At 39.4% G+C, this 26,666-nt stretch overlaps 1 long non-coding RNA gene across 4 annotated transcripts; it reads left to right on the top strand.

Moving 5' to 3' along the window:
• The first annotated feature begins 1,821 nt into the window (after positions 1-1,821).
• On the top strand, positions 1,822-25,474 carry LOC148020729 (uncharacterized). Of its 4 annotated transcripts, none has more exons than XR_015694745.1 (3): positions 1,857-2,115; positions 2,302-2,947; positions 25,430-25,474. It is a non-coding gene; the product is annotated as an uncharacterized LOC148020729 (long non-coding RNA). The 4 variants fall into 4 exon arrangements; XR_015694744.1 differs by lacking the exon at positions 25,430-25,474 and adding an exon at positions 19,231-19,251; XR_015694743.1 differs by lacking the exon at positions 25,430-25,474 and adding an exon at positions 3,044-3,173.
• The last annotated feature ends 1,192 nt before the right edge of the window (positions 25,475-26,666 follow it).

Raw genomic sequence — 26,666 nt, 5'->3', positions numbered from 1 at the left:
TGGTCTTGAATCTCTCAAAGGAGTGTTGGAAAGACAAATAGGGGTTTAATGAGTTTTCTTATCAAAGCTAGACATAAATGACATTCAATTATGGCTATCAAATATTGATTCAAAGTTAAGAGTAGTGTTGACTTTATATACACTTACCAATAATATTGTCCTTCATGAACCTCTTTGAAAGATGCTCCTACAAGATTATCCTTAGTGTTGTTCTATCGAATGGTCCCCACATGTTGAGTATTTCTTCCTCCTTATGACAATATTTTGTCTCAATAATTACAATATGGTACTTATTGAAGTTCACCGCTCTTCGCATCCCTAAGGTGAGAGTTAGTGAAATTTCATCCTATTTTGGGCTTCTCAATGAAAGTGCATCCCATGTTTCACAACCATTTGTTTTATGAAGTTACGCAATAATAGATTTTTGGATAATTTGAAAAACAAATAGCTTGCCCAATATGAGAATGAAATATTGACATGCAATACTTGTTGATGTTTGGTGTTGTGGCTATTCTCCAATTATGGGATTTGTATACCAAACATACTACAAAGCATGAATTTATCGTATTTTCATTATTTCCTAGTTGCCATCAAAAGAAGTGCAATAGTATAATCATGACTCACTGATGCTAACAGAAGAAGTTAAATAGAGTAATCTTGGCTGATTGATGCTAACAAAAGACATGGTTGAACACATAGATTTGAGAGTGGAGATATAAATTGAATTTCAAAATATGAGAGCTTCACATGTATATAGTTATTAGCGTATATACTTTAAGGATTATATCCTAGGGGATGCACCCATAAAAAATTATCTATATTATAACGTGCATTCAAAGGATATTAATAAATGCCATTTCTTTACATGCTATAGGGTCATAAAATAACCCCTTTTACTTTACTAAACTTATGGATTTTTTTCAAATTATAATTAAAAAATCTCTTTTGTAAATATAATCTTGTAAATTTTACTAAACAAAATACCCTTTCCTTTGAACTCACATAGTATCTTACATATTCTATAAGATGGACTCCCCGAGTATTATATTAATTTTAAGCATATAGAATATGAATATGTTATCAAATTTTATCATTGTGATTCAGTATAAATTTATAATAATCTTGTATGTGTTAAAACACACACACACACAAGAAACGATGAGAAAAAATAAAAAACAAAGAGTTATTTTATCTAAATAAATAAGTACGTGTACAATGTTGAGAGCAAAATGTAAAATTTCTCAATGTGCTAATTTTTTTAAATGCAAGGATTACTTTGATTTTCTAAGGTCATATTGCAATTGAATATGCATTCCTCTACGTAGTAATTGATATTTCATACCAAATCGAGATGAATTTTTAACATGTGAGTTGAATTTCTATTGTGCATTCTGATCTAATAGAAGATACGATAACATAATCTATCACAAGAGCATATTTGGTGGGCTTTTAAAAATAAGCGATTGTAGGGCATAGTGAATGTAGATTTCAAACTCCATTGTGATGTATATTGACCATAACACAACTTTTAAATCTTCAAACATTTGATTGGTTGGAAATCAAGAGAATATTTTCTTGTCATTGGATCTACTTTTGGAGAAAGTTACCAGGTAAGCCAACTTAATACATACCGTGGATAATAAGGTACAGTGAATTAGATCTTCCATACGTACATAACGTCACGTGATGAACTTGTTTAGTGATTTTTATTTTTTTTGGGAAATACGAAGGAGGCAAGGATCACGACTCTAGCCGAGATAAAGGCGATAGGAATTTAAAGCTTCGGTACTGGAGGGCTGGATCGCGTGGTGGTGCTGTTGCGGGACGGGGATTTCCGATTAGGGAAGCTATATAGTGTATACAACCTTTTCAGATATGATCACTGATGATGATGATGCAAGAGAAGGGAAGGTAGGGAGGACGACAGCGGGGTCGATACCTTAAGACTTTGACGTCAGTTATGGCTCCGGTAGTGGCGTAGCGCCAGCGAAATCACTACGGCCTCAGTGCTCACTCCGACGTTAGCAGCTTCGCCATGCTCCTCTCCGCTGAAGTCCGTACCCGTAAGGACGACAAGTGCGTCCCCGTGCCGTCAACCTTGCAGACCAAATCGAGGTAAAATCCCATATAACCCGATCTACTGGCCCCCCATAACCTGTCGATCAACGTAATGTCTCTACCACCGCCGCCGCCGCCGCCACCACCACCACCACCACTGCTGCTGCTATGCTGCTGTCCCACCGACTACTACTTTGTTGCAGTCGATCAGATGATTGAGTAGACAGTTTCTTTTGCTCGCAGCGCAGGTACTACTTACAAATGCAAGGTACAAAAGTGCGGAGCGTCGAGTGATTAGCAATACCACTCTCGCCAGAGCCTCCTTGGCTCCAAATTTTGGACCAAGCGAGGGTACCAAAACGGCCCCTCATCCATGCTTGATTGACAACGAGCACCCGCGGCAATTTTCAGAGATATAACATTCGGGCAGTACTTGTACAATTATTACGCCACTGGGTAAGACCACTCTCAACTTTGCGTGCGCCAAGCATGACAAACCAGTCGAAGCTTGCAGATTGTTCACTGAACAGTCAAGCTTTCACTGGTTTGTCATACTTGGCGCAGGCAAAGTTGAGATCAGTGGCCTTATAAAGAGGGAAATCGGTGGTGTAATTGTACAAGCTCAAAGGTTAAATTACTTCGGAGGGACTGGAGAGAGCTAGATGGCTCCGTTGGAACTCCCCATTCCGGCTCGTTCCATCGCAAAATGCATGCAAGATCCCTTCCTTCACATTCGAAGATCCCTTCCTTCACATTGCAAGATCTATTGCATGCGTCCTGAGGTGCTCCCTTGTGTCGCTCCGGCAATCTTGAGATCATACCATCGGAAGAAGCTTGAGATCATCCCATCTGGAGTACAAGAAGCAATAAACTTATAAAACTGATTGAGGTATTGTTTGGAATGCTTTGATAAAAAAAATTTCTCAATATTTGCATTTGGAGTACTTTTAGAGGTCCTAATAAATACAATTTTTTATTGCTATAGATGTTTCTCTCTTACCCCATAGGGGGATTATGGAGGACTTGAATACACCACAATAAGATTTTTTGTGTTATATTATTAGAATGAAGGTGGCTACTACCTCAACAAGATTCTCGTTTATCTTTGAATTTTCTTTTTTACTTTTGTTGGTGTTTATCATATATATCTAAGAAGTATTGAACGTTGCGAACCTTTCTCTTGCTTCTAATAAGAGACACGGATGAAGTTCCATTAAAAAATGGAGAGTCATATTTACATAGTGGTGGAAATATCGTATTTGACTCGGAGAGAAAAAATCACAATAATCTTACCGAAATCACTTGAAGGTAAAAGGCTAGGAGATGAGGGTAAGAAACATAATGGTAGTTGCACTGATGTAGAATTATATCCAGCAAATCTATCAATAAATGAATCACCTAACTTTGGTACTATTTATGATACAATTAGGTCTATTGGGGTTGGAAATAACAAGTTATTAGGATCCTATAATTATTTGCACTTTCAACATGAAACTGAGATACATCACACAAGGCAAATTCTTTATCAAAACCATTGTGATTAGCAAGCAAATATATATTAAACAACAGCTTACTAGGCATTCTAACCTAGAGATAGAATTGCGATCACTAAAGCTGTAGTTAGAGAAACTCAAATTTTAAAAAACGAGGCAAAACATATGTTTCAAATCTCAAGGGAAGAAATAATATCAAAGAGGATGAATGCCCTCTTCAGATATAGACAATAGTATTTTTTATATTTTAACTTGAGCTCATAATTTTTGCATTTTCTCTTATGATCTTGTACAAACCCATTTTATTCTGGCATGAAATATCCTTTGTTGATAATTAGAAAGCATTTTTTGTATGGCATACCCAAAGCACGGAGGAATCCACTACTAAGAAATAAAGTTTTTTTGATATTTTTTAATTGTGGTTTTGTAAGGTGAAAATGAAAAATCACCCCTCCACATCACGCATATGCGGGCGCAAGGGTATAAAATTTTTTTACAACAACTCGTGTGACATGACAAATGGGTAATTGTGTAGGAAAAAGATACTGCCATGGACGTGGCAATGTGCGAAAAATCGTGAGATGCAGGCATTCGCGTGAAGATACACGAAAGGAAAAAATGTAAATTATGAACAAATTAATAACAAATAAGTGGAGCACTGGATGGACTATATATACATATATATATATATATTGGAAGACAAAAGGAAGAGGGCGCAAAAGTGAAATGAGAGGTCCGAGGACAATTAAGGGTGTTAACATGGAAAAATGTGAAAATCGGGCCTACAAACACACACGAAAATTAATATTGGTAACTCGGTCAGTCAAATGAAGGGTGGGGAAAATAAAAAATCGCACTTTGTAAGAGTAAGCATTCTTATCATAGTTATTGGACGACCAACTTCAAACAAGAATAAGTACATCCTATCTATTATAAGTCTATTAGCAAGTGTGATTTAAGACTTGAAAGTGGTTTGAGTTATTATGCTAGAGATCTTTCAGTTCTTATAGCAAGTTCAAGCCAATTCACCTTCCCAAAAGCTCACGTTTGAATAGAAAAATATTAAACATCTAGAGCATTGGGGTATGGCCTTGAATCTCTCAAAGGGATGTTGGAAAGATAGATAGAGGTTTAATGAGTTTTCTTATCAAAGCTAGACATAAATGACATTCAATTATGGCCATCAAAATATTGATTCAAAGTTAAGAGTAATGTTGACTTTATATACACTTACCAATAATATTGTCCTTCATGAAGCTCTTTGAAAGATGCTCTTAGAAGATTATCCTTAGTGTCGTTCTATCGAATGGTCCCCACATGTTGAGTATTTCTCCCTCCTTATGACAATATTTTCTCGCAATAATTACAATATGGTGGTTATTGAAGTTCACCGCTCTTCGTACCCCTAAGGTAAGAGTTAGTGAAATTTCATCCTATTTTGGGCTTCATCATGGTCACCCTTGCATACAAATAGGTATTACACTAGGTATCGCCCTTAGCTCCATTCAATTAACCCTTAATTGCTTCAATTATTAGACTATTGCATTCACTAGTAGCACTTGTTGGAGTTGTTTCTAGTTTGTCCGTCTTTTATGGCATTGGCTCCTTTCCTTCCTTTCATTAGCTACTATTTTCCTCTATTTAGCACCCTATTAAGCATACTCCTTTGCTTATGTGTAGGGCCACCAACTTCCTTCCTCTCTGACCTCAAAGAGGAGGTGTACAACCACACCATTGGAGTTCGAGGTGCCCCATTCTTAGAGAACAAAGTTTGTAAGATGAAGAAAGCATTGTATGGGATGAAACAAGCCCCTAGAGCATGGTACAAGAGGATAGATAAATTAATTTTAGCCTAGAATTTTAAAAAATATGTCTTAGATGCTAACTTTTATATTTATAAAGATGGTGAGAAGTCTATAGTGATTATTCTATACTCGGGGGGGGGGGGGGGGGGGTCACTCATGAATATATGTATATATAACGTGAGTTCAAAATAAGGGGTTTTTAAAATACCATTTCTATAAAAATTTTACATACAAAAGGGTGTCATATAAAGGGGTTACTTATAGATTGAATAGAAAGGGTTGTTTTTAATTCAAGAAAAATTCACAGATTAGGATATTTATAAATAGGCCATGAACACACTTTATATAGAGAATATATATATAATGAACATGTGGAGGACCTTCTTATTATTGGTAACTATGAAGATGTGATCTATCAGACTCGAAAGGCTTTGATCTCTATGTTTAAAATGATAGACTTGGGCTTGTTGCACTATTTTTTGGGGATTGAAGTTTCTCTAGTAAGTGCTTGGAAAAATCTTCATCTCTTAATAGAAATATACATGGGAGATCTTAAAAGCATTCAGCTTGACCAAGTGTAAGGAGCTAGCTACACCTATGGAGGTCAATGTGAAGTTATCCATTGAGGATACATCAACACTAGCAAACATTAGGAGGTGTAGAAGGTTGATTGGAAGCCTCATCTACTTGTGTAACACCATGCTAGATATCAATTTTTCTATTGATGTTTTGAGTAGGTTCTTAAACAAATCACGAGGAAGTCATTCGAAAGCTAGGATGTGGGTGCTTAAATACTTAAAGGTAACTCTGGACTATGATATCACATACAATTCCAAAAGTGCTATTATGGAAAAATGTGACTCAAATAGGGAAAGTGATAGTGTTTCCAAGAAATCAATTTCTAGATATTATTTCTCTTTATGTTCAAAAATCTTATCTTAGATCAGTATAGGAAGCAACCAACTCTAGCATTGTCTTCTACCAAAAGACACTACAAGGTGGCTTGCTTGCTGCATGGGAAGCAATATGGTTAAGGAGAATCCTATGGCATATGAGAGTATAGGATGAAGATCCAATACTCCTAAGATGTGACAATCAAAGTTTCATCACCATTGCTAAAAATCTAGTTTTTCACATACACACCAAATGCATTAAGATCCAATATCACAATGTGCACGACTTGATCAAGGATGGGATAATAGAGCTAGACCTACTATCTAATGGAGGAGAATGGAGTAGATATCTTTACCAAAGTTCTTACTATGAAGGATCTCCTTAGAATTCCTCTTCAAAGACTTAACATTGGGCCGAGAATGCAGCTATGGATATTGAGGGGGAGGGATATTAGCTATTCTAATATCCCACCCTCGTAAGGTGCCACCAATGATCCATGGTGCTCTAAGTTGTAAGATCCCAATTATGAGGAGAAGACACCTGTGTACATTAACATTCGGCGGATCTTGACTTGTATGTCAAATGAGGTTTATGTGAATGGATGGCAAAAAGGTGACCTTTGTGGATATAGCCTTTGGGTTAAATAGAGTAGTTATTCTTATAGTAAATTAAGGCACATTGCATCTAGTTGTGAGGTTTGGAAGTTAACAGGAGATCCTATTTCAGGGTCTAGACAATAAAGAGAATATTCCTTAAAATATTGCCTGGTGGGTGACTATGAAAGATTTATAATATGGTCAGACATGCTGACCAGACTACCTTCCCTTGCTATAAAAGGAAGACCCCTCTAAAGACATCATCAATCTACATTTCACCTAGTTAGAGTTCTTCCAGGAGCTACCCTTAAGCTCTTCACCTATCATCTATATGGATTGCTACATAAGCTTCATAGTGAAAGCACACAAGTCGAAAGAGTCATCTTTGTATCAGTTTATATGAAATTGTTGTTCTCATATTTTTTTGTGTGTTCTCTACTTCTTGCTCAAATTTTTTCCCTATGCCATGTAATTTTTTATTTCTACAATGTGTCTAGACTTTCCATGTAATGACAATCTTTGTCTCTATTAGACAGATCTTGAAACTACCAAGACTCACATGTGCCTCTAGGTGATCTCCCCCTACCTCTAAAGGATCTACACTCTGTCTAGCCATATGCATTTTGATTCTACCATGTATTCATGTTGCTCATGTCTATAGGCATTTTCAGTGGCACATGACCTTAAGAAGTTGGAGAAGCTCTACCATCTCCACATTGTTGACTCGAGTACAATATCATCTCTCTACTCAAAGAGGTACTCAAACCTTTATGTTGAGATGCATATCTACACTTAGCACACTATATTTAGTCTATCGCTTTTACCTATAGCTGGCATAGTTATAATGGCAGCCGACAAGTATAGTCAGTTATGCACTGTTTGACTTAGTAGGCCACTTTCCTTTATATTGTATCTTATCTATACTTTTTGTATATTGTATTGTGTGTGGAAGAAGAAGAAGAAAACTAGTAAGAAAATTTTTCGGCCTTCTTATGTTCTTGAGTAAGTTTCCTCTCATATATAGGTATGTATTTGGTGTGACAACTCAATCATGTCCCCCACCCCCCAATTCTTAACTCTTCACATGGTATTGGAGTAGCACCACTAAGAGAGGCTGGTTTTAAAGGTTGAAGTGAAGGATAAGAAGCAAGGATTTAAGCAAGTAAGCAACAGGTAAGAAGCTCCCTCATTCTTCCACTCTTTCTCTTGGATAGTACATGTGGAGGCATCAAAAGTAGGGTAAAGTCCAAATCTCAGACTGCTGTGAGATTTGGTATGCAAGCAAGTTTTTGGACCATTTGAGGCCATTTTGAGTCCCATTTTGGACACAGTAGTTTCAATGTATACTACAATTTTGATTGTGTCAGTCGAAAGTAGGTGTGTAGGTTATAGATTTCATAATTGTGAGTTTAAAAGCGTTTGCTAGAAAACAAACATAAGTTTTATCTACAAATAGGTTGTAGACTACATGTACTATTGAGTACTCATCAATGAAAAAGGCTACTTAATGTATTGCTATGCACTTGTTGTAAAATGTTACAGAAGACTTTCTATTTTGTATCTCTTTTGTGATAATAGCAAAGAATAGTAGAAACCCCATCATTGAGAACCTGGACAATGTAATGAATGGGGATCATGGGAATATGGCATGGGAACATACCAGTCACACTGACGGTATATAAGGTGTAAGAGGGTATTTTGAGGCATCAGAAATTATCAAGAAACTCTCTTTTCACCTTCTCAAGCTTCCATGGCTTCCTCTTCTTCTTCCTCTCTCCCTCTTTCTCTCTCTTCTTCTTGCCTTTCTCTCTTCTCTCCCTCTTCTTCTGCAGTCCTTCTCTCTCTCTTTCCCCTTAGTTAGGACAGTTAGGTCTTCTTCATTACAAGTGGTATCAGAGCTTTGTCCCTGATCCTTCTCTTTTCCCATAGATTTAGGGCTCTCACAATTTTCCACAGTTAGAAAGCTCCAGTTACATCTCTTTCACAGGTACACAGGAGTACTCAGGCAGGCTGTCAGCCCTCTTGAAGACTGTGGCAGCCTTTCTTGGAGCTTTTCCCAGGAACCATGGACAAAATCTGGAGGCGGGCAGACAAATTTGACAGGTCGTCACTAATTTTCATGCAGGTTTTTTAGGGTTTTGGGCAAAAAGGAGGGCATCACAGTTAGAGAAGGCCAAAAACTTAGTTACTTTTCAAGAAGACCTTCTCTCTCCTCTTTTCCCAAGTTGCCATGGAGGTTCCAGCTCAAGAAACTCAAAAATTCTGCTCCCCCTCCTCTTCCTCATCAGCAAGATTGGCTAGCCCTAAGGTGTTCCCCTCAGTGGGAGGAGCACATTGAGCAGCAGCACCCCTAGTCCAACCCTGCCTATGGCCCCCACGAGTAGCCCGAAATTTGCGGCGCAAAAAATGGGCTGCTTCCTGGCCTACAGGGCAGCCCCCCCAGCTCTCCCCTCCTTCCTGGCTTTAGTCCTGGCCCTTGGCAACCTTCTTGGGCAGCATCAGTGACATCTTCCTCAGCCCTTGGACTCCCCTTTTGCACTCAAGAAACCCTGGTCTGGTGCAGTCCATGGCAGCCATGGAACCTTGGCATCAAGCTCAGAAATCCTGAAGATTTTGGTCTCTTCTTGGTCCCCGGGAGTCCCTCTTCAACATTGCTCAAGATTTCAGCCCATCAAGAAGGACCGGAAGAAGATTACAAGCAAGATTTGAAGGCATGCACTTGTGGGCAGCCATGGCTATGGAGTAGGACCTCAATTTCAGCAAGAACTCTCATGGGGAGGTCCTGAACCATCCTGCCCCAAGCTTGATTTCACCCTTTCTTGAGGAAGCATACCCATTTTGGAGCCATGGAGCATTCGGGATCAAATGGAGCTCTCATGGAGGACTGAGGTGGCATCAGTGGTTGCCTTCTTCTCCAAAAAACTCAAGGTAACTGATTCTTGGCTCTCATTCTCTCCGTTTAAGCCTCTTGTTGAATCCCATCCATTTGTTTGAGAGAATGTACGAGTCCAAGTAGATAATAGGAGACCCAGACCTTGAATGCATGCTGATTAATTGTCCCAGTCATTTCTCCTTGATCTTATAGTGCTGAAATGGATTTTACTCATGCTGAAGCTTCATTGTGATTATATTTTGCTTATCCATAACCCGTTTGGCTTCTTGTGAATTGGCTGAGCCAAGAAGTGATAAAAAAATCCATTGTATAAGGGTGAGTAGGTAGTGAGTCACTGCCGGTAAGCTCCCTATCCCTATTTCCCATTCCAATTCCATGCACTTCATGAAAAGCCCAAAATTTTGATTCCAAAAATGCATCTCATGCTGGTTGTTTAATTAATAAATGTATGCCATGTATATTCCAGGTGAGGAAAAGCCCGATGCCAAGTGAGGTGGCAAGACAAAAGAGGTGTGACCCCCCTTGCCATCAAAGACCCTGAAGGGGTGCACAACCCGGCCCAGGGGGAACTTTGCCCACCTCCCGGTGATCCGGAGCCCAAATAATTATTATAGGTGCAGGTACATTTGATGGAATAGCCCGAACCCTCATCACTTGAGCCTACAAACCCCTACATGCATTGGTAATATCATAAACTGCTTGGTAATGTATGGTGGATGCAATGCAAGAAGGGCAGGAAATGCAGTGTGGAACTGGTCTCAGCAATGAGCTATGGATGCAAAGCATGTATGGATTTATGGAGCATTGAGAGCCACCATTGAGGCCCTGGATGTCTGGGATAAGACCCTCACCATTGGGATAAAGTATGCTCCTTGAGGGAGCCTTTGCAGGGTATTGCAGACAGCCAGTCCAACACAGTCAGCCCGCAAGAATTGATTACAGCAAAGCCTTCTCGTGTGACTGAGCATGAGCTCTATATCTTGATTCAAAGAGGGCATCTTCCCCTTAGATCTGAGATAAAAACCTCCCCATTCCGCCCTACGGTTTGGGAGATACACTCACTTTTGTGCTCAGAGGTACTGTGGGATAGGCAGCAGTCCTACACAGTCAGCCCGCAAAAACTGATTACAGAAAAGCCTTCTCGTGTGATTGAGCATGAGCTCTATATCTTGATTCAAAGAGGGCATCTTCCTCTTAGATCTAAGCTAAAAATCTCCCCATTCCGCCCTACATTTTGGGAGATACGCTCAGTTTTGTGCCCAGAGGTACTGTGGGACAGGCAGCAGTCCTACACAGTCTGTCCACAAAAAGTGATTACACCAAAGCCCTGATCATTTACCGTTGGATATATTTTTACATAGCCTCGTAGAGTGGATTGAGGGCTTTCATTTAAATCAGAAAGTTTGGCAATTGGAGTTCCCTAGCTCAAGTTATCATCATTTCTGTAACAGGGGGGTTTGGTAGACTGCACTTGGGACGGCAGGCCACAAGGGTAAAGCAAGGGCCCATGAGGAATTTCAGCGTGAAATAAGGGACTCCTGTGCCTCAATGAACGATCCTAGCTCAGCCCAGGAGGATCGTGAAGACTTGTTTGAAGAAGGTGCCCCTGAGATAGATCTCTTATCTCTGCTCAACCAAACCCTATGCCAACATGAGACCCGTCATGCTGATTGACATCGAGAGATGGAGCAACGTCACAGGGAGATGGAAACCCGCCAAGATCAGCGTCATTCTGAGATGATGGCCAAGATGGACTTACTCATAGAGCGCATGGGCGCCCTCATTCTCGCCATTGCCCCCCCCCCCCTCAGATCGACCCAAGGGGTATGTCCCTCCCCGTGAGGCTAATCGCCCTCCCCCCTTGGAGACCGGGCGCAGCCCACAAGGTCTTGGTGGTACCCATGGCACCCGCATAGCACTTATGAGATGGGTGAGCCCTCCGCTCGGCATGATGAGCCCCTCCTTCCCTCCCCCGTTACGAATCCTTCCAGCCCATCATTGGCACCCCAACTCCCCCGTAACGGAAGCTACTTGCACACTCAAGGGAATGGCCCCAATGCAAACCTTGGGCAGCATGCATATGGCAATGGGCAGCATGTATATGGTAATGGGCAGCATGGACATTTTGAACAGCAAGGTCCTAATGGGCAATTTGGTCCTCATGTAATGCACCGGCAGGGGCAGCATGTAGCACATGGCATTCATGGGCAACCAGGCCCAAATGAGCTGCGTGACAAGATTGTGTTTACAAAATTCAATGGGTAATCCTCATCCCCAGCTGAACTAGAGGAGTGGACCTCTAAATTGGAAGCCTATTTTCTCATCTACCCCCGTACCGATGAAGCAAAGATCATTTTTTCCTCCCTTCACTTAGAAGGTTTTGCCCACACATGGTGGAGATTTGTTCAACGAGAAAACCGGCAGTTTCATGATTGGGAAGAGTTCAAGATACATATGATCCAAGTTTTTGTCTCCCCGGTGGAAAAAGAACGCTTGGTTAGGCAATGGTATCAATTTGATCAATGAAATCTCACCGTGAGGGAGTACACCAACCAGTTTATGAACTTATCCATGTATGTTGAGGCAGTTAGTGATGAGGCCAAATTGCACAAATACATTTATGGGCTGGATGCGCATCTCTCAGCTGATGTAATGGTTCAAAAGCCAGCCACCCTGTTTGCAACCATAGAATTGGCCGAAGGCTATGGTCGAAAGTACCGCCGCAATGAGAGCACGCAGCCCATTGCCGGACAGCAAAGATACCCTAGTAGGCAACCCCCATATGCTACTAATTATCACAGCAATAATGCAGGGAATGGCAGTCCCAAAATTCCTACTTACCCCACTTTTAATGCTGAAAGGAAATATGGCAGTTTTGGGATAGCACCACCCTTCAAAAGTGACCCAAAGTATGCTGAAAATAAGGCCAGGAACGGCTTCGGTCCCAACAGTCAAAAATTCATTTCTCCTGAAGTTGTCAAGGATAGAAAAGCCAAAGGCTTGTGTTTCAAATGCGGGGATAAGTACACGACTGATCATGCATCCAAATGCCCCTTTAAGAATGCCACTGTCAAGTTTAATAGCATGTATGTGCTGGAAGATAGTGACAAGCTGGAAGAGGACATGCATGACAGCTCTCAAATAATGCCACTTGCTGAAAATGCTGAATATGAGGAGGATATTGATCCCCATCAGTTTTATGACTCACCAGACGGGTTCCCTTTTGACCCGGTGGCTGCCCCGTTGATAACATGCTTGGGAATGACCCTTGGCACCCCTCATTCACCGCTATATCAGCCTGCTCAATCTCCATGGATGCATGGACCGGCTCTAGGAGTCCGAACACCTTACGGGTGCATGGTAACATTGATGGCAAGAGTGTATGCATCCTCATAGATAGTGGCAGCACACACAGCTTTGTAAATAAATCAACTCTTAACCGTTTGGCATGTGTTCCCACTGAATTATAGCAACCCCTTCGGGTTCAAGTGGCCAATGGAAATGAGCTCCCATGTATGCACACAAGTGTCTCTCATGCTGGGGCTGAAAATTACACAGCAAAGGTGGACTTGATTACCCTTGATATGGGCCCCGTGGATGTTGTATTGGGATGTGATTGGCTTCAGCAGTTGGGAAAAATCTCTATGGACTTCTCTCAGCTGTACATGGAGTTTGTAATGCATGGGCAGCTTGTACACTTGGAGGAAATCAAAGAAAATGCAAATTTTCAGCTCATAACAGTAAGACAACTCAAAAAGGAATTCAAGAAGCGCTTCCAAATCTTTGTCTTGCATTTGCATAAGGATAATGATGACCAACACACCTTGGAGAAGCAAAATGCAGCACTAAAAGCACTTTTGGCCGAGTATGAGGACCTATTTCAGCCTCCCATTACCCTTCCCCCTAAAAGATTGGTGGACCACCCGATCGACTTGGAACCCCATGCCAAGCCCATCAATAAACCCCCATACAAACTCTCTAAATGTGAGAGAGAGGAAGTAGCAAAGCAAGTCAAGGAGCTAACTGAGATGGGATCCATAGAGCCTAGCTCTTCCCCTTATGCCTCCCCGGTCCTATTGGTTAAGAAAAAGGACGGATCTTTCCGGTTGTGCATTGACTATCGTGATCTCAATAAGATCACCGTCAAAAATAGATACCCCATCCCTCGAATTGATGACTTGCTTGATGAACTCAAGGGTGCACGCTACTTCACTAAGATTGATTTGCAATCCGGTTACCACCAAATCAGAATGCGGGCGGGTGATGAAGTCAAAACAGCCTTTCGGACTGACCGTGGCTTGTATCATTTCCTTGTCATGCCATTTGGGCTTACAAATGTCCCCGTCACATTTCAGAGCTTAATGAACAAGATATTGCAGCCATGGCTTTTCAAGTTTGTGTTGGTATTCTTTGATGATATACTCATTTACAGCAAGTCAATGCATGAGCACTTGAAGCATGTTAGACAGATTTTTTATATACTGAGAGAGCACCGTCTCTTTGCCAAAGAAAGAAAGTGTGTCTTTATGCAAACAGAGGTTGAGTACTTAGGACACATCATTAGTGAAAAAGGCATCCAAGCTTATCTTAGAAAAGTGCAATGTGTCCGGGAGTGGCCCACCCCCACTACCACTACCTCCTTGCATGGTTTTCTTGGTCTCTCCTCCTTTTATAGGAGATTTATTCGCCATTATGCCACAATTGCAGCCCCATTAACAGACCAGCTAAAAAAAGAGGCTTTCTTATGGGATGAATTGGCTGCCCGCAATTTTCAGCAGCTGAAAGACTTGCTCACCTCAGCCCCCATCCTCGTATGCCCCGATTTTTCAAAGGATTTTACCATCCACTGTGATGCTAGTGGACAGGGTATTGGTGCATTTTTGCTACAGGAACATGAGGTAATAGCATTTGAGAGCCGAAAATTGGATGATAAAGAGAGAGGGTTGCATGTCTATGATCAGGAGATGTTGGCAGTCATTCATGGTATCAAAAAGTGGCATCACTACTTGTATGGCAGCAGATTTAAGGTAAAAATTGACCACCGCGTGCTCAAATATTTCTTGACTCAGCCCAACCTCACTCCCAAACAACGTAGATGGGTGGTGACACTACAAAACTATGACTTTGAGATTACCCACACCCGTGGAAAGGACAATGTAGTGGCCGATGCACTCTCTCGCATGTGGGCATGCAAGGTCTCATCCATCACTGAACTCCACCATGATTGGATTGAAGAGCTCCAAGAGGCATACTTGCTTGATGCTGAATTCAGCCCTCTTTTCCAGAAATTACAGCAAGGTGTCTTGGATGAGAATTTCCAATATCAGCTCCATAATGGCCTCATTTGGATCCATGGCCGTATTGTGATTCCCCATGCCTCTCCCTTCACCCAAAGGATCCTTGAAGAGATGCATTCTTCCCCGATTGCTGGCCACTTAGGGGTCTTCAAAACATATGATCGAGTTTCAAAAAGCTTCCATTGGAAAGGCCTATGGCGGGATGTAAAAGACTTTATGTCTAGATGTGTGCCTTGCCAACAAAATAAAGATAGCTCTCTTAAAACGGTGGTTTGTTGCAGCCTTTACCCATTCCCGAAGGAAAATGGACCCACATTACCATGGATTTCATCACTGGTTTACCTACAACCAAGAAGGGTTGGGATAGCATTTACATGGTAGTTGACCAGCTCACTAAAGCAGCCCATTTCATCCCTACAAAATCCCAGTTTACAGCATCCCAAGTTGCCACTCAGTTTATGGAGCATGTTTTTAAGTTGCATGGCTTACCCCAAGTCATAGTACATGACCGGGACACCAAATTTATGAGTCAGTTTTGGCAAACCATTTTCAACTCCATGGGGACCAAATTGACTCCGTCTACAGCCTATCATCCCCAAACAGATGGGCAGACCGAAAGAGTCAATAAGTGGCTTGAAACTTATTTGCGACATTTTTGTCATGATGTGCAGAATTCTTGGGATGTATGGCTGCACTTGGCTGAATTTTCTTACAACAACTCCACTCATTCAAGCATTGGAGTCTCTCCCATCGAAGCATTGTATGGTTATCGGGTGCCCCTTCCTACCGTGATCTTCAATGAAAAGCTCAACCCCTTGAGAAAAGAAGAGCTGAACCGCATGCAAGCTCTACTTCAACAATGCAAGGTAAACCTCAAAAGGGCTCAAGAGCACATGAAGCTCCATGCCGATGCAAAAAGAAGGCCCCTTGACTTTCAAGAGGGTGAAATGGTACTCCTCAAGGTCCCCAAATCCCGCTATGCCACACTAAAGGACGGCTCTTGCAACAAGTTGGCACACCGTTACTATGGGCCCTACAAGATCATTAAGAAGGCCGAGGACTTGGCTTACCGCCTCCAACTCCCTTCTACCACTAAGATCCATGACGTCTTCCATGTGAGCCAATTGAAACCTTTCATTGGCACTCCCAAAGATCATGTAGAGTAGCTCCCACCCATAGATGAGGAGGGCCTTATTCAGTACATTCCGGAAGCGGTCATTGGGCAACGTGAAAAGCAACTCCGCACCCGTTCCATACATGAATACTTGATCAAATGGCAATGCCTACCAATAGAGGAAGCCTCTTGGTGCCCAGCATCTATATAGGATGAATTTCCACACCTCAAGGAGGCTGTGTTGGCTGGTACCTCACCATGACCCCTGTTTTGGGCTGCAGTCTATATCTGGGCAGCCACCTGTTTTGTACCAGATTTGGTCCTAGTCCATTCTCAGCCCCATCCTCCATACATGGCCAGAAAGTCTACCTCGAGGGCTCCGTTCCGACACCTTACCTACCTCGATCGGAGTTCCCTAGTGGAAGTTATGGCTGTTTTTCTCCAGCCATACCATCTGGGACTGCACACTAGAAATTCCTGGACAGCCCTTTATTTTGTACTTGTTTTGGTTCTGACCTGATTGCAGCCCCGCCCCAACCACATGGGCTGAAAGTACATCTCATGGGCTCCGTAAGACACCTCAATTGTCCCATTCGGAGTTGCCCACACAAAGTTATGGCTGATTCCCTACAGCACACTCTTACAGTCCATGACTACATCCCTTGTTTTTTAGGACAAAAACTTTATGATACGGGATGGTTTGTAATGAACGGGGATCACGGGAATATGGTATGGGAACATACCAGTCACACTGACGGTATATAAGGTGTAAGAGGGTATTTTGAGGCATCAGAAATTATCAAGAAACTCTCTTTTCACCTTCTCAAGCTTCCATGGCTTCCTCTTCTTCTTCCTCTCTCCCTCTTTCTCTCTCTTCTTCTTGCCTTTCTCTCTCCTCTCCCTCTTCTTCTACAGTGTTTCTCTCTCTCTTTCCCCTTAGTTAGGACAGTTAAGTCTTCTTCATTACAGACAAGAACAACTACCCATCATAGAAGTTCTGTGTGACAAACTTCCTTATCGGAAAGACCTTTTTTAGTTTGTTTTAGGTGAATAAAAGGAGCCAGTGATGAGTAACCCAGCCACATTGCAGATGAACTAAAGGTGTGGAGAAAGAATAGAATGCAAAGGACAAAAAGGTGATGTATTGGCTATTTACAATCAATGATAATACTATGCTAGGATATATAAGAAATACATAAACTTCACATATAGTTTGAATTGTTTTTTAGAAAATATTTTTTAGTAAATACAAAGGCATGGAAGATCCAACTCAAGAACGAGTCAAGAACTTTGAAGAAAGAGAAAATATCTATCAATGAGTATGTTTTGAAGGTGAGAAGCATTGGCGATACTTTGATAGTGATGCATGAAATGCTTGATTATGATAATTTTCTTTCATCTACTTTGGGTAGCCTTAATAATGAGAAGGCTTGAAAATCATTTATCACTTCTGTATATGTAGGCAAGCCATTTTCAGGTTTTGATAAGTTAGTCTCTCTCATGATTATTGAAGAGATCAATATGTAGAATGACTCATCTAAAAAAAATGGTGAATAGGTCTAAGAATTTTACCCAAGTTCAAGAGGGGACATGTTAGATCCTCTTTGAGAGGCCATGATACGAGAGGTCATGGTGATAACCAACAAAACAGGTTGAATCAACAAATTGATAAAGTGTGAGTTTTAGGAGGAGGCCATAAAAACTTTAGAGGTAGTGAGAGCTCTAGAGGAAGAGGTGACCATTATTGTGGCAAAATAGGTCATATTGAATCCCATTGTTATGCTAAGAAGGAAGATATATGCAGTAGCAAATTGTAGCAAGGAAACTATGCATCGTCTTCATGACAGATGAAGACAGAAATGAGCATCTATTTGTTATGTAGTATATAATGAATGTTGTTATAGAAAGGGAGACACATGATTATACATAGTATATTGATTCAGGTGTATCTAATCATATGACCAGTAATGTTGAATGGTTTGGAGAGACGTAAGATTTATTAAATCAAGGTTATGTGAAGATGGGGGATAATTCTTGCTATCCAATTTCACACATTGAAAAGGTTTGCTTACCCTTACATGATAGCCAGACAAAGAGTCTCTCAGATGTATTACATGTGATATCAATCACATAGAATTTAGTATATGTTGGTCAAATGGTAGAGCAAGGGTGGCATGTTTGATTTAATGAAAAAGGTTATTTTGTATAAGACTTTAATAATAAGTGTAGGTTGATTACAAAAGGAAGTAGAGTTTGCTGCATGGTTCACTTTCAATATTGGAATTTCTACTATGAATGCGGCTATGTATATTAAAGGAAAAGGAATGGTCTTGCAAATATTGAAATATGGCATAAATATATTGAATATGTAAATATACAAAGGTTAAAATTAATGCAATCCAAAGGATGAGTTACAAGGTTACTTGATCTTAGCGTTGCAAAATTCCACAAAGTGTGTGAAGTATGTTAATTTGGTAAGCATGTAAGACAATCTTTTTTGCATGATAGAGATGTGAGCATAAATATACTTAATGTTGTGCAGAGATATATTTGGAGGCCTAAACAAAATACATCTTTTAGTGGCAATAGAAACATTGTTACGTTCATATGATTCTTCAAGGAAGCTATGTGTATATTTCATGAAAAAAAAGAGTGATATATTTGAGCACTTCAAAACTTTCAAGGCTACTGTTGAAATAGAAATTGATGCCAGGAGGCATATTACACGATGGATTTCGTGCCACGGTGGATTCCGTGAGGTTTTACGGTGGATTCCGTAAACTTTGATTACTGGGGCTCATACACAAAGTGGATTCTTTGTACAAGAAATTGATGGGGACGCATATCCTTTTCGAGCATTTCGTTAATTTAGTATGTACGTGGGTGATTCCATAGCAGGTGATTCCGCAAAATACATATTAAATTAATAAAATTTTATGAGTTTAGAGTGCGCACTCGTGATAAATTAAGGTTAGGATTGATTTCTAACCAATTGATTTATTTATGTAGCTAAAGACTGCTAGGTATTCACTTTTGTCAGTTTAATTGTATTATTTTACTAACGATTGTGAATGCTTCAGTTGATGTGTAGAGATAGCAGCAAAGGCGAAGGAAAGCATTGGAGGATAGCGTGTATTCGATTTATCATCTATATTTTTATGGGCGCATACCTTAGGCATGGCGCCTATATTTTATCGCGCCTATTTATTAAGGCGTTGGATATTTATTTATTATTCTTGTATGCACATGGGCGCACGATTTAGAAATTTGTATTTGGACATTGTATTGGGTATGCCTGACTTCTTGGGCGCCCGCCCATTATCTTTATTTCTATTTGGCACTAAAGCAAACTCAAAAGCCAAAAGTGTGCTATTTTGTAATTTGGGCTATTATTTGAGCTTGAAGATGATTAATACATAAAATACATGCTTGGTGGAGCGCTCACACAAGGCATGGGGGGAGATTGCATCCAATTGGTCTCTTGTTTATGTCGTGCATGCTTTCTACATTGAGTTTTATGCAAAAAGTAGAGTTCTTTTGTTCTTGGGGACCTTCTGACACTCACTACGCGCACTTACGGCATCCGATCTGTGCACCAGTGGTATCAGAGCGAAGCTGAGATCGAGAGCTTCCAATCGCTACCCATCTTGCACGAAGGCAGAGCTCCTGGAATGATCGACCTCTACAGGGAGTTTCATCGTGAACGGTCGATACGGGTGGATTCCTGGCGGTCAAGAACCTCTGTCTACAGCCTCTGATCGCGAAGGACCGGCCTGAGGAAGCAGAGGACCACTCCTACATCTCTCACTACAAGTCGTTTTTGCACAGTCAACAAATAAGCTTCCATATCTTTAAAAAGGTTTAAGCTTAAAGTTAAAGCTTAGAACTAAGCTTTAAAAAGCTTAGTTTCTTCAAATCGAAAATCGCCGGCAGCAGCGACAGTTCAACATGAATTTCGGCGTCAAAAACAGCCCCCCCTCCCTCAAAATTCGTCGATCAGTTTAATCCTCTTAGGCTTAAGTCACTTAAGATTTAAACAAGCTAAATGATTCAAGTTCTGCAAGTCTTCTTACTCTGCAAGTCGCAAAGGTCAATCAAGTACACAGAGATCAAAACAGACTAACCTCAATTACTCCCATAAAGGCTTTTCTTGCGCAGAAGCGCAAAACTACAAAATTGTTCCCTGGAAGACTCTGTTTGCATACGCAGTCTTGCTGAACCAGTTTCAACACATACAGAAGGTTATACACAATTTCTACGAAGACTACAAATCCCGCAACCGCAAAAGACGAAGACCGAAAAAGCCAAACAAAAATCTATAAGCCTTGTATACCTGACTTTGAGCTACGCTCATCCCGCTAATTGGATTTTGAGAGAGTGAGATCTTTTGGATTTTTACAGGATGACGGAACAAAATATGGATGATTTAATGGCTGAAGGTGATCTTCCCGAATCTACGATGGAACAAAAATTGGATTTGATTATGATGCAGCTTGATGAAGAACAAAGAGCACGATAATCTTTACAAGTTTAATTAGCCAATTTACAACGATCTACTACCGACAAAGATGGATCCCAACCCGAAGATCTTATCCGACGTACCATTGATGCGACGCTCGAAGCTCAATCCATCCGCAAAGAAACAAAGATAAGTAAAATAAATTTCAAATTTCGTACTTTCAATGGAACTCGAGATGGAAAGACTAAACTTGCATTTAGTTTGATGATTACTTTCATGAAGAGACATATGCTGAAAAAGACAAAATTAAATGTGTCACTAATCATATGGTCAATCGAGCATCTCTTTGGTGGACTGTGGTTTGCAAGAGCATTGATTGTCCCACTACCTGGGAGAGTTTCAAAAAGAATTTTTTGCAAAATTTCCTTCCTCCTCAATTCCATGAAAAAGCCATAAAGCAATGGGACCTTCTACAACAAAGAGATCGTGAGTCTATTTCTTAATGCACCGAATGTTTTTGGAATGCCCTACTGCAACTACGCATGCTTGAAGACATACCTGAAGCGACTCACAAACACAAATTTATGTTTGGTCTACTTGGATATTACTACGCTGAAGTCAATATGTTTAAGCCTACAACCCTTGAAGATGCAATTTCTTTGGCCCATGACACTGAAGACAAGATTTGAGGAAGAGACAAGCGTCCACAACAATTTCAAGCAAATGGTAACTATGGTTCCAAGCAATTCAATTCAAATTTTAGAAGATTCAATCAAAGTCATTTTCTTCCATCTTCTTTCCGTAAGTAGTAGACACAACCACCTGCTTTGCCATCAAATACCAATCCAAACCCTAAGCCATCCTCACAGCCCAATCCTAATATTCCTAGACTTCCTGCCATTGCCAACAATGTATCCAAAGCTAAACCTATAGTTTGTTACAAATGCCATCAACCTAGACATCTAGCAGCCAATTGCCAATCAAAGAAACCACCTGTCCATATCAATTATCTTGGAGTAATGGAAGAAGAAGAACGTGAGGAAATGCGACTTTATGGAAGATGATGATGACATTGCTACTCCTTCAGATACTTTACCAGGTATGCCAACTCCACATTCTTTGTTGACAATGAAATGTTTAGTGCATGGAAAATAAAAGATTATTTTGCATGATGATGGTAGCACACATGATTATATTTCTGCAAAGTTAGTGAAAGAATTGAATTTACAAACAGTTTCTACACATTATCGCATTAAAGCAACATTCTTAGGCACAAGATATAATGGAACACAAGAGGTGCATGACTTAGAAATTAAAATTGGTGAATACATTGGAACGAAGGAATTTCCTAGTTGTACCTTTGCAGTCCAGTGATATTATCCTAGGTATGCCTTGATGTCATCAGTATAATCCTGACATAGATTATTCCACGCATTCAATTAAAATTCATTTTTAAGCAAAATAAATTACATTGAATGGTATGCACGCATCTAATAATTTTCCACTGCTTACTCATACTCAAGCTAAACGTGCATTACGTAAAAGTAGTAAATCTTATTTAATTTGGGTGAATGAACTTCAAGCTAAAGAAAAAAATATGCATCCTAGGCATAAACAATTCCTTGCTCAATTTAAAGATTGTTTTGCTGATGATTTACCACCTGGACTACCTCCTTCACGTTCTGAAGATCACAAAATAGATTTAATTCCTGGTACACAACCACCATGTAAAGCACTATATAGGCATAACCAGATTGAACAGAAAGAAATTCAAAATCATGTAGAAGAATTGTTAAACAGAGGATTAATTAGTTCTAGTAGTTCTCCATTTGGCACACCTGTTTTATTAGTAAAGAAGAAGAATAATACTTATCACATGTGCATTGATTATCGTGCCCTGAATAAGATTACTGTTAAGAATAGATATCCGATTCCTAAGGTAGATGATATTATGGATAAACTACAAGGTTCTGCCATATTTAGTAAGATAGATCTTAAATCTGGTTATCACCAAGTGAGATTAGATAAATCTGATATATTCAAAACTGCATTTAGAACACAATTTGGACATTATGAATTTCTAGTGATGCCTTTTGGATTGACTAATGCACCTGCTACATTTAGTCGAATGATGAATTGCATATTCTTGAAATATCAGCATTGTGTTATAGTATTCTTTGATGATATATTGGTATTCAGTAAAAATGAGAAAGAGCATTATGAACATCTGTCTTTAGTTTTCAAGTTGTTAAAAGATAATCAATTGTATTCTAACCCAGAAAAGAGTGAATTCTTTCAAACAAAAATCGAGTATTTAGGTCATATTGTTTCATTAGAAGGTATTAAGGTTGACCCTAAAAAGATAGAAGCAATCTTAAATTGGCCCATACCCAAAAATGTACATGAGTTACGTTCTTTTCTAGGTCTTGCTAGTTTTTACAGGAAATTTGTGCAAAATTTTTCATTACTTGCTTTGCCTTTGACTAAACTTTTAAAGAAAGGTATTGTTTATCATTGGTCTGATAATTAACAAAAATCTTTTGATTTATTGAAACATGCATTAACCCATGCTCCTGTATTACAACTACGTGATTTCAATAGACCATTCTTTTTAGTAGTTACTGATGCTCGCAGATCTGGAATAGGAGCCGTACTTATGCAAGATAATCATCCAATAACCTATTCTAGCTGTAAACTGAAACCATCCGAGCTTAAATATTCTACATATGATAAGGAATTGTTAGTTGTTGTACAATCCTTATGACAATGGAAACATTACTTAATGGGTTCTGAATTTATGATTAAGACTGACCAATAAAGCATTAGACATCTCCTTAGTCAACCCCAAATATCTGATACACATATCAAATGGGCAGCTTTCCTTCAGAGTTTTCATCCCCTTATCCAATCCAACTAGGAAAAGAGAATGTAGTAGCCAATGCTTTAAGTAGAAGACCGACCATTCATAATATCTCTGTGATATCATTTGATTCCCTTATCCCTATGAAAGATACTTATCATCAGAATCTTACTTTTCATGCTGATTGGAATAAATTAGTTGCAAATAACTGGATTCCTATTGATTCACTGTCTTACAATGATGGATTCATATTTTATGAAAAGAGATTATGTGTTACAATTCCATTTAGATCTTTTGTTTTGAATGAGATTCATTGTCCTCCATATCAAGGTCATAGAGGTATTATCTCTACTTTGTGTACATTGGCTGAAGATTTTTATTGGCCACATATGGACACTGATGTATCTAACTTTGTTTCTGAATGTTTAGTTTGTCAAAGAGTTAAGAGACATCATGGTAAACAATATCGTTTACTTATGCCTTTATCTATTCCATCAATACCATGGGAACAGATTTCCATGGATTTTATTACTGGTTTACCTAACACTAAAGCTAACCATGATATGATTTGGATTGTTGTAGACAGGTTTAGTAAACAAGCATATTTCATTTCATGCAAGAAAACTTTAACTACATCTCAGGCAGCTCAATTGTTTTTGAAAACTGTTTTCACTAATCATGGTTTACCAAAAGTTATTATTTCTGATCGTAATTCTAGATTTTGTAATAATTTTTGGATTACTTTGTTTGCTGACTTAGGAACAAAGCTTGATTTTTCATATGCATTTCATCCTGAAACTAATGGTCAAACAGAAGCTACTAATAGTACTATTTTAGATCTTTTACGTGCTTACACTATTTCAAAACCACACACATGGGATACACATCTACATTAACTTCAGTTTGCATATAACAATACACCATACACAGCTACAAAGAAAGCACCATTTGAAGTTATTTATGGTTATAGATTGCCTACACCTGTTGCATCTTTATTGAATAAAATTCTGAGTGCTGATGATATTGCTAACATGCACGCTACTATTTTTTATGAGGTTAAAGACATGATTGCCAAAGCCCAGCAATCATATACAAAGCAAGCAAATAAGAAAAGACAGGCCATGAATTTCAAAGTTGATGAATGACTATGTTTGGTTAAGAATAGAAAAACATAGATTACAAAGTGTAGATAAACACCCAGTTGTGAAATTAGCACTTAGATTTTATGGACCATTCAAGATCATTCACAAAGTCAATGACAATGAAATCAAGTTAGAACTACCAACACATTGAAAAATTCACAACACCTTTCATATTAGTTTATTACGACCCTTTAGAGGTCAATTACCTGTACATCCTGTTTATGAAAACCCACCTTTATTAGATGAAGAGATTGAAATCCTTGAGCTTGAAGCTATTATAGATACTGACTTTATGACCACTAGAACTAGCCGTAGATATTCTAGATATTTGGTCAAGTTTAAAAACCATCCTGTTGAAGAGGCCCAATGGATGCACGCTAGAGACTTAAATGCTTTCCCCACTTTGTTAGCTCCACATTGAGCTAATAGCAATTGAGGAGAATTGCTATCCCAACCCGGGGGTATGATGCCAGGAGACATATTAGACGGTGGATTCCATGCCACGGTGGATTCCGTAAACTTTGATTACCGGGGCTCATACACAAAGTGGATTCTTTGTGCGAGAAGTTGATGTGGATGCCTATCCTTTTCAGGCATTTCATTAATTTAGTGTGTACGTGGGTGATTCCATAGTGGGTGATTCCGCAAAATACATATTAAATTAATAAACGTTTATGAGTTTAGGGTGCGCACTCGTGATAAATTAAGGTTAGGATTGATTTCTAACCAATTGATTTATTTATGTAGTTGAAGATTCCTAGGTATTCACTTTTGTCGGTTTACTTGTATTATTTTACTAACGATTGTGAAAGCTTCAGTTGATGTGCAGAGATAGCAGCAGTGGCGGAGGAAAGCATTGGAGGATAGCGTGTATTCGAGTTATCATCTATATTTTGATGGGCGCATATCTTAGGCATGGTGCCTATATTTTGTCGCGCCTATTTATTAAGGCATTGGATATTTATTTATTATTCTTGTATGCGCATGGGCACACGATTTAGATATTTGTATTTGGACATTATATTGGGTATGCCTGACTCCTTGGGTGCCCGCCCATTAGCTTTATTTCTATTTGGCACTAAAGCAAACTCAAAAACCAAAAGTGTGCTATTTTGTAATTTGGACTATTATTTGAGCTTGAAGATGATTAATACATAAAATACATGCTTTGTGGAGCACTCACACAAGGCATGGGGGAAGATTGCACCCAATTGGTCTCTTGTTCATGTCATGCATGCTTTCTACATTGAGTTTTGTGCAGAAAGTAGAGTTCTTTTGTTCTTGGGAACCTTCTGACACTCACTACGCGCGCTTATGGCATCCAATCTGTGCACCAGAAATAGGCTTAAAAGTTATATTCTTGAGATCAGATGGAGGGGGAGAGTATATCTCTAATGAGTTTAGCAACTTCTTCAGCTCTCATAGAATAAAGGGACAGTATATCTCACAGCAAATGGGATCACAAAAAGAAAAAAATAGGAATATTGTAGAATTTTTATGGACATTGATGCCTAAATAGAATATGCCAAAACATTTTTGGTTTGAAGCAGTTCTCATACTACTATCTATATTATGAATAGAACTCCCATAGCTATAGCTCATAAGATGAACCCAAAAAAATGCTTTACAAGAAAGAAGCTAGATATATCACACTTGAAAGTTTGGTTGTATCACATATATTCATCTACTAAATGAGTTGCAAAAGAGGCTTGATCCAAATGCTAAAGAATGTATTTTTTTTGGATACTCTTTAGAGCAGAAAAGGGTATCACTATTATAACCATATCACAAGTGAGTTTAGAGTGAGCAGGGATGTTTATTTTTATGAGATGAGCGCATGCGTCTAGTGGTGATGCATTAGATGATGATGATGATGATGATGATTGTTATAAAGAGTAGCTCCACATCTTCAAGTGGATCTACAAATTTTGCAAGTAAAGATAAAGAAAAAAAGAAACTATTGGATAATAATGATGCATCTACTAGTCATTTGGGATTAATGGAGATTCTAGTGGTTTAGAAAGTTTGGATAATGAGTTGGGCTTTCATGTTCAA

This window comes from Lygodium microphyllum, chromosome 18, assembly GCF_053477565.2.
Source record: "Lygodium microphyllum isolate KBCC chromosome 18, Lygodium_microphyllum_v1.1.10, whole genome shotgun sequence".
Classification (NCBI taxonomy): domain Eukaryota; kingdom Viridiplantae; phylum Streptophyta; class Polypodiopsida; order Schizaeales; family Lygodiaceae; genus Lygodium; species Lygodium microphyllum.
Note: the sequence above shows the minus strand (reverse complement) of the source record. Positions and strands in the feature narration are given on the sequence as shown.